Source organism: Miniopterus natalensis, chromosome 2, assembly GCF_054644295.1.
Source record: "Miniopterus natalensis isolate mMinNat1 chromosome 2, mMinNat1.hap1, whole genome shotgun sequence".
Taxonomy (NCBI): Eukaryota; Metazoa; Chordata; class Mammalia; order Chiroptera; family Miniopteridae; genus Miniopterus; species Miniopterus natalensis.
This window is the reverse complement of record NC_142082.1, coordinates 93,691,718-93,699,860: the sequence shown is the minus strand read 5'-3', so window position 1 is coordinate 93,699,860 and position 8,143 is coordinate 93,691,718. Positions and strand designations below refer to the sequence as shown.

The following is an 8,143-nucleotide window of genomic DNA, read 5'->3' as shown; positions in this document are numbered from 1 at the left end:
AATCCAATTTATTTCAAATCAACAGATATCTGTGCTGCAGGGAATAGACAAATATCATTAAATAACCATAATAACCAAGTAGCTATAATATAAGGTAGAATAAAACAAGCAATTTCTTTAAAAACTTTATATCCTGCCCAGCCGGGTGTGGCTCGGCGGTTGGGCGTCGACCTAGGATCCAGGCGATTGGGGTTCAATTCCCAGTCAGGGCACATGCCCGGGTTGCGGGCTCGATCAATGACTCTCTCATCATTGGTGTTTCTATCTCTCTCTCCCTCTGCTGCCCTCTCTCTGAAATCAATAAAGATATATAAAAAAAATTTTTTTTGAATAAAATAAATAAATAAATAAATAAATAAATACTTTATATCCTGTTTATACAAGCTTTAAATTTTTCCATTTTCATTTTCATATAAAAATATTAAAATAAATACCATAAGTTCTAGTTTAATATATCTTAGTTTCTAATCTTAATATCATTCATCCCTGACAAAATTGCAGTGGCTACAATTGCCTACCACACAGAGTATGTCTACCTGGTTATTGAAGCTAGGTGCATTTACTCACTATTTTTTTCATTATTATTATTTTTTTTAAGAGAGAGAGGAAAGAAGAGAAGGAAAGAGAGAGAGAAATATCAATGTGAGAGAGAAATATCAATCGGTTCCCTCCCACACGCACTCTGACCAGGGTTCAAATCTGCAACCCAGGCATGTGCCCTGATCAGGAATCAAACCATGACCCTTGGGTGTACCGAACAGCACTCCAACCAACCGAGCCACATCAGCCAAGGCACTCACTATTTTGGTAAACACTAAAGTTACATATGACAGAAACTCACTCAAACCAGTGTAAACAAAGTAGGAAATAGACTGGCTTCCTTAACTAAGAAGGCAGCAAATCTGCCTTGGTATAATTCAAGGGATTTCCTTAAGAACTTTAGTCTTCTCCACCTCTAGGTCCTATTTTCCATTTTCTTGGCTTCCTTTTCAGGTGGGCCCTCCCCACAGGATGCCAGTGTTGCTCTTTAGCAGTTCTTGGCTTATGCTTATAATATCCCTTACAGCTGGCAAATCCAGAGAAAAGAAATAATCTTTTTCCAGGAAATTCTAGCAAGAGCCTTAGGAAAGTTGTACCTGGTCCAGTTAGATTATGTCCGCATCCTTGAATCAGTCACTCCGGCCAGGTTGATAAAGGACTCTGATAAACCAAGCTAAGGTTATGTGGAAACTCCTATGGCTGAAAAGGAAGGAAGTCAAGCACATCAAACACATCAAATGGGTTTTTTACCAAAAAGATATATTCGATTACAAGGAAAATTGTGGAAGAGAGAGAAACCAACATGTGATGACTAGTCCATCACACTCCTCCCTTAAGCTGACCTGGCCCATCCATTCGTTGTTGCTTGTATGTAATTGTTCAGGAACAGGACACAACAGTCTTCGACTACCTTCATTCAGTGCACTAGATCCTGCCTCCCGGGAGCTTTCCTGTAACTTCCAGTTTCACAATCTGCCTTGAATCCTTCCTGGTTTCTAAATTCCCATACTCTTCACATGGTTGGTCTTACAACTCCCTGATCAATGACTTCCTTGAACTCCTTAGCTGATTCCTGAACATGGCTGACCTTATTAGGCCACCTAATAACTGTCTCTCTTGTGGCCTTGATTTGTCCTGTTAGGCCTGATTTCTAAGGTGCCCATATACACTTTCCCAAAACTGTTTTCCATTTTATTTCTTACCACTGTCTGTTATCCAGAGACAAATGTGTCCAAAGACAAACAGACTATTCTCTAGAATAATTTTTTTTCTCTTTAATGTATTCTGAGTTTATTTTCTGTCACTTGCAATAAATAGTCTAAACTAATATACTTTTTAATTTCTAGCTCTATTAATTTATTCCTATTTATCTAAAAGGCTCCTCTATTTCCTGACTATTGGACTTTTATATTACTTAGAGAGCCACGGAACCATGGTATATAGAAATGATATGGATTTGGATTTAGAAGGCAGATTCAAGGACTAAGTGTAACACTTTATTTAGATGACTCCTTGAAAATCATTTCACCTTAGAAAGTATCAGTTAAATAAAATATACTCCTCAGGATTGTTGTGAAACACAGGTAAGGTATTGCATGTCTGCCATTTGCGAACACTTTGCGATTATATTGCTTTAACTTTTTATACTATTTATTTTTTATTTCACATACTTGATTTTCATGATGATTCAGTTTTGCTTTTTCAACCAAATTGGACATATTTGAGAGAAAAACCATGATTTATGTACTTTGTATGCCTAGCATAGCTTTAAGAACATAATAGATGTTCAATAAGTATTTCATGTTTGTCTCTGAAATATAATTTAAATAGAAATATTTTGCAGTTTTAAATTTATTTTTCCCAATTTATTTTTATTTATTTATTTTTGTTCTCTTTTTTTTCCTTTTTTTTTTTTTATGTATGGAAGCTCAAGTCTAAGATGTTAATTTTTTTAAGTTTTACAATAAATAAATAAGTGAAACAAAAGCTCCATTTGCATTCCATAAAAAATGACAGAAAAGCAGAACCGTTGGCAGGCGCCACCCACACATCCCACTACGTGGCCTCTGTAGGAAGGAGGCCAGTCAATGCAAGACAGTGGTAAGGGCCACCTCTCCTTTCTCCCAGAGCTGTCCCTGCCCCCCCCCCAATCCCAAGCAACTCCCAAACACACATGGAATCAGATTTCTAGTTTTTTCTTCTATCTTTCACACACCACAGTTATGTCATAATTTTTGTTGTTTGTTTTACATGTTTCATAACAATGTATCAAAAAGGTGTTAAGGAAGGGGAGGCAGACAGTGTATTTTATGCCTATAAATGGCTGGGGGGAAGACAGGGGCCTGGGCAAACAAAGTATACATGGTCTCTATGGAAATATTGAGTTTTGATAGCAAAACGTGGTGGGACACAGGCCTTGGGAGACCGAGAAAAGTGTTTAGTGGTTTTATTCTCAGGTTGTGATGGCACTATGCAGGTCAATGACGCAAGTTGTGTGACTTGTCAAGGGGGAAGGGAACAGAAAATGAGTTTTCTAAGAAAGGAGTCTAACGAGTGCATGGTGTGAAACAAATGTATAACATTGCTGCTTTCTCTTCAAAGCTTCCACCAGGTCCTTCTTAAGAGCTTCTTGTTTTGATTTGTCTTCAAAAGCCTGCACAGACCTCAGCCCATTGATGATGTCCTTTGTTTTTCCAAAGTAGGTATCATTCAGTGTACTTCTGATTTTGTTTTCCATGTCCTCTAGCAGGCACCGATATTGGCTATGTGTGGTGAGTAGTCGCTCACAGTTTCATCTTTCTCCATCTATCTGGTAAGGCTGCCTCTGAGGTTCATGGTGCCAGAGCCGGATTTGTTGGTTTGCAGCCACAGCATCACAGTGGAGGTCAGCTTGTAATGGGCAGTGAGGCCACTGGATTTCTCCTGCACTTCCCCCACGTGGATGGAATCCCAGCAGCCTTTGATTTTCTTTAATCTATCTCCAACCTTCTTTATGAGATCACTCCAGCAAAGCCGTGATCCAGACCTCAGAGGTAGGCAGATGAGAGGCTACCTTTGAAATACAGGTCTCAATACTGGTCAAGGGCATTGTTGTCTTCCACCTCCAGATTTTTCAGCCAAGCAGAGGGCATGGCCCCATCCTCCAAGGGAGGGCCATACTTTTTACTCCATGGTGACCTATAGGAGTCACACAAAAGGTAATCCTTTCCCACCACCTTGTCTCTGGCGATTTTAAGTGGCTGGTGAACAGAAGGCAAGGAGATCTTCACATAGACTGGGGCCAGGTGGATCAAGTCACTGAGATTTTTTTCAATTTCCTGTGGATGCAGGTGCCTTATTAAGTCCAAGGCACAGTCCAGCTGCTCATCACTCATGGTGGCACTGTGCGAGGTCTGGTCCAGGCGTCTGTGGTTCTTCCTCTTTTTAAAATTTTTAAAATTTAATTTATTGGGTGATATTTGTTAATAAAATTATATTAGATTTCAAGTGTACAATTCTATGATGCATCATCTGTATTTTGCACTATGTATGCTCATGACCCAAAGTCTATTCTTCTGTCACCAGGTGTTTGTCCTCTTTACCCTCTTCTACTTCCCCCATCCCCATCCCTCTGGTAACCACCATACTGTTGTCTGTGTCTTTTTTGCTTGTTTTTCTTGTTTGTTCATTTGTTGCTTTCAGTTTTATATTTCACATATGAGTGAAATTGATAGGGGAAGAGCAGGCGATAAGAACAGAAACACACTGTTTAATGATTATTCAACTTACTTACTACAGATAAGAGGTTTTCTTAAGGACCCTGGGAAACTGGAGGATGAAACAGGGCAGTAAAAGATAAGACGCCTGGATCCCGGATGGATCCATTACTCAGAAAAGAAGATACATTTTGTGAACATACCAAGGACAGAACATGCTTTGACTTGGTGTCTGTGCCTGGACCCTGACCCCCTTCAGGAGTTTGCCTCAGGAATGCTGACTGTTCTCCGGTCTGAGGAATGGGCTGAGCTGTTTGTAACATCATAGATTTGCCACCTTGCTATCAGACTTTAAGCTCTTGGAGGTCAGACTACAAACCCTCCCCTCCCCTTTCCCTGTTACACTTGCAGCTCACAACGGCACATAACTTTCTCCCTCACCAGTATATAATCAGCCAGCTGGCAAAGGGGAGCCAGAGCAGAATTTTCAGGATGACCTGCCGTTCTTCCCATACTGCAGGCATTTTGGAATAAATGCTCATATATGATTCAACCCTATCTCTGCTTAATTTGGCTCAAATAGTGACAGGCAGCATCAGACCTGTTCAGTGTCCAGTATCAGATCATGTGGTTCTTAGCTTTTTCTGACTGACTTATTTTGCTTATTTCTCGAGGCCCATTCATGTTGTCGTAAATGGTAGTATTTCATCTTTTCTTATGGCTAAGTAGTATTCCTTTGTATGTATGTACCACACCTTCTTTATCCAATCATCTATCAAAGGACACTTTGGTTGTTTCCCTGTCTCGGCCATGGTAAATAATGCTGCAATAAACATACGGGTGCATATATCTTTGCAAATAAATGTTTTCAAATTTGTCAAGGGAATACCCAGAAGGATTGCTGGGTCATATGGTAACTCTACTCCTAATTTTTTGAGGTACCTCCATACTGTTTTCCATAGTGGTTGTACCAGTCTACATTCCCACCAGCAGTGAATGAGGGTTCCTTTTTCTCCACAACCTCTCCAACATTTGTTATTACTTGTCTTGTTGATAATAGCCATTCCAACGGATGTGAGGTGGTATCTCATTGTAGTTTTGATTTGTATTTTCCTCATAGCTACTGAAGTTGAGCATCTTTTCATACATCTGTTGGTCATTTGTTTGTCTTCTTTAGAGAGGTGTCTGTTCAGGTCCTCTGCCCATTTTTTAATTGGGTTGTTTGTTGGTTTGGTGTTGAGTTGTATGAGTTCTTTATATATTTTGGATATTTAACTCCATGTCAGAGCCATTGATTTCAAATATCTTCTCCCATTCAATTGGTTGCCTTTCTGTTTTGTTGGCAGGTATTCTTTTTGCTGTACATAAACTTTTTAATTTTATGTAGTCCAGTTCACTTATTTTTGTCTCTACTTCCCTCCCCTTTAAGGTAAAATTAATAAAATGTTCTCTAAGACTAAGGTCAATAAGTTTAGTACCTATGTTTTTTTCCATTTAATTTATTCTTTCAGAACATAAATATAGGTCTTGGATCCATTTTGAATTAATTTTTGTACATGGGGACAAACTATAGCCTAGTTTCATTCTTTTGCATGGGCTCTAAATTCTGCTCCATTGGTCTGTGTGTCTGTTTTTATGCCAATACCATGCTGTTTTGATTATTATCTGTCTGTAGTATAACTTAAAGTCAGGGTGTAATACCGTTGGCTTCATTCTTTTTTTCTCAGAATTTCTTTGACTATTTGGAGTTTTTTGTGATTCCATACAAATCTGATGATTTTTTGTTCTATTTATTTTTAAAATGTCATTGGGTTTTTATGGAGATTGTATTAAATCTGTATATTGCTTTTGGTAATATGGACTTTTTAACTATGTCAATCCTTTCAATCCATGAACACAGAAGATCTTTCCGTTTCATTTTGTTTTTTTCAATCTCTTTTGATAATGCTTTGTAGTTTTCAGTATATAGGTTCTTCACATCTTTTGCTAAGTTTATTCCTAGGAATTTTATTCTTTTTGTTGCAATTGCAAAAGGATTTTTTTCATTTCTTTTTCTGAAATTTCATTGTTAGTATATAGGAATGCAGTGGATGGTGGAATCTTTAGGGTTTTCTATATACAGATCTCATGTACTCTGCAAAAAGTGTCATTTTTAATTCTTTGTTCCCAAGTTGGTTGCCTTTATTTTTTCTTCTTTTCTAATTGCTCCGACTAAGACTTCCAGTACTACACTGAATAAGAGTGGTGAGAGTGGATATCCTTGTCTTGTTCCTGATCTTAGAGGAAAAGCTTTCAGTTTTTCACCATTAAGTATGATATTATCTGAGGGTTTGTCATATATGGCCTTTATTATGTTGAGATACTTTTTTTCTATACATATTTTATTGAACCTTTTAATCATAAATGGATGTTGTATCTTAAATGCTTTTCTTGCATCTACTGATAAGATCATGTTTTTGTTTTATTTTGTTAATGTGGTGTATGACATTGATCTATTTGTGTAGGTGAGCCATCCTTGTGCCCTTGAAATGAACCCCACTTGATAGTGATGCATTATTTCTTTAATGTGCTGTTGTATTCAATTTGCTCGTATTTTGTTCAGGATTTTTGCATCTGTATTCATCAGAGATATTGGTCTGTAGTTTACTTTATTTGTGTTATCCTTAGCAGGTTTTGATATCAGGGTTATGTTGGCCTAATAAAATATATAAAGTACTGTGTCTTCTTCAATTTTTTGGAAAAGTTTGAGAAGGATGGGAATCAAATCTTCTTTTAATGTTTGGTATAATTCACTAGTGAAGCCATCTGATCCTGGACTTTTATTTTTTGGGAGGTTTTTAATGGTTGTTTCAATTTCTTCACTGTTGATTGGTATATTTAGATTTCCAGTTCCTCATGATTCAATCTAGAAAGATTATATATTTCTAGAAACTTATCCATTTCTTCTAGGTTATTGAATTTGGTGGCATTTAGTCTTTCTTAGTATTGTGGTATAAGCCTTTGTATTTCGGTGGTGTCTGTGGTAATTTCTCCTCTTTCGTTTCTGATTTTGTTTACTTGAGTCTTTTCTCTTTTTTCCTTAATGAGTCTAGCCAAGAGTTTGTCAATTTTATTAATTTTTTCAAAGAACCAGCTCAGTTGTGTTCATTTTTTGAATAGTTTTTTTGTTCTCTGTTTTTGTTCAATTCTGTTCTAATTTTTATTATTTTCTTTCTTTTGCTGACTTTGGCCTGCTTTTGTTCTTCTTTTTCCAGCTTCTTAAAATGCAATGTTAAGTTGTTTACTTGTGATTTCTTTCCTGAGATAGGCCTATGATGATATCAACTTTCTTCTTATTAGTACTTTCACTGCATCCCAGAAGTTTTGATATGTTACATTGTCATTCTCATTTCTCTATATATATCTTTTGATCTCACCTTTATTTCTTCTTTAACCTAGTCACTTTTTAGTAGTATGTTATTTAATCTCCATATATTTGTGGGATTTTTACTTCTGTTTTGTGGTTGATTTCTAATTTCAAAGTATTTTGGTCAGAAAATATGCTTGGTATGATTTCAATCTTCTTAAATTTGTTGAAGCTAGTTCTGTGACCCAACATATGGTCTATCCTTTAGAATGTTCCATGTGCACTGGAGAAGAATGTATAATCTGATGTTCTGGGATGAAAAGCTCTGTAAATTATGTCTATTTGGTCTAGTGTGTCACTTGAGGTCTATATTTCTTTACTGATTTTCTGTTTGGATGACCTATCTAGGGCTGTCAATGGAGTATTAAGGTCACTGAATATGATGGTGTTTTGGTTCATTTCTCCCTTTAGTTCTGTTTGTAGTTGCTTTATGTATTTTTGTGTTCTCTGGTTGGGGGCATATATATTAAGAAATATTATGTCTTCTTGATGTAGTGTCCCC

The 8,143-nt window shown here is 37.0% G+C and overlaps 1 pseudogene; it reads right to left on the bottom strand.

Annotated features, from left to right (window-relative positions):
• Positions 1-3,073: 3,073 nt before the first annotated feature.
• On the bottom strand, positions 3,074-3,914 carry LOC107542473 (F-actin-capping protein subunit beta pseudogene; annotated as a pseudogene).
• Between the last annotated feature and the right edge of the window lie 4,229 nt (positions 3,915-8,143).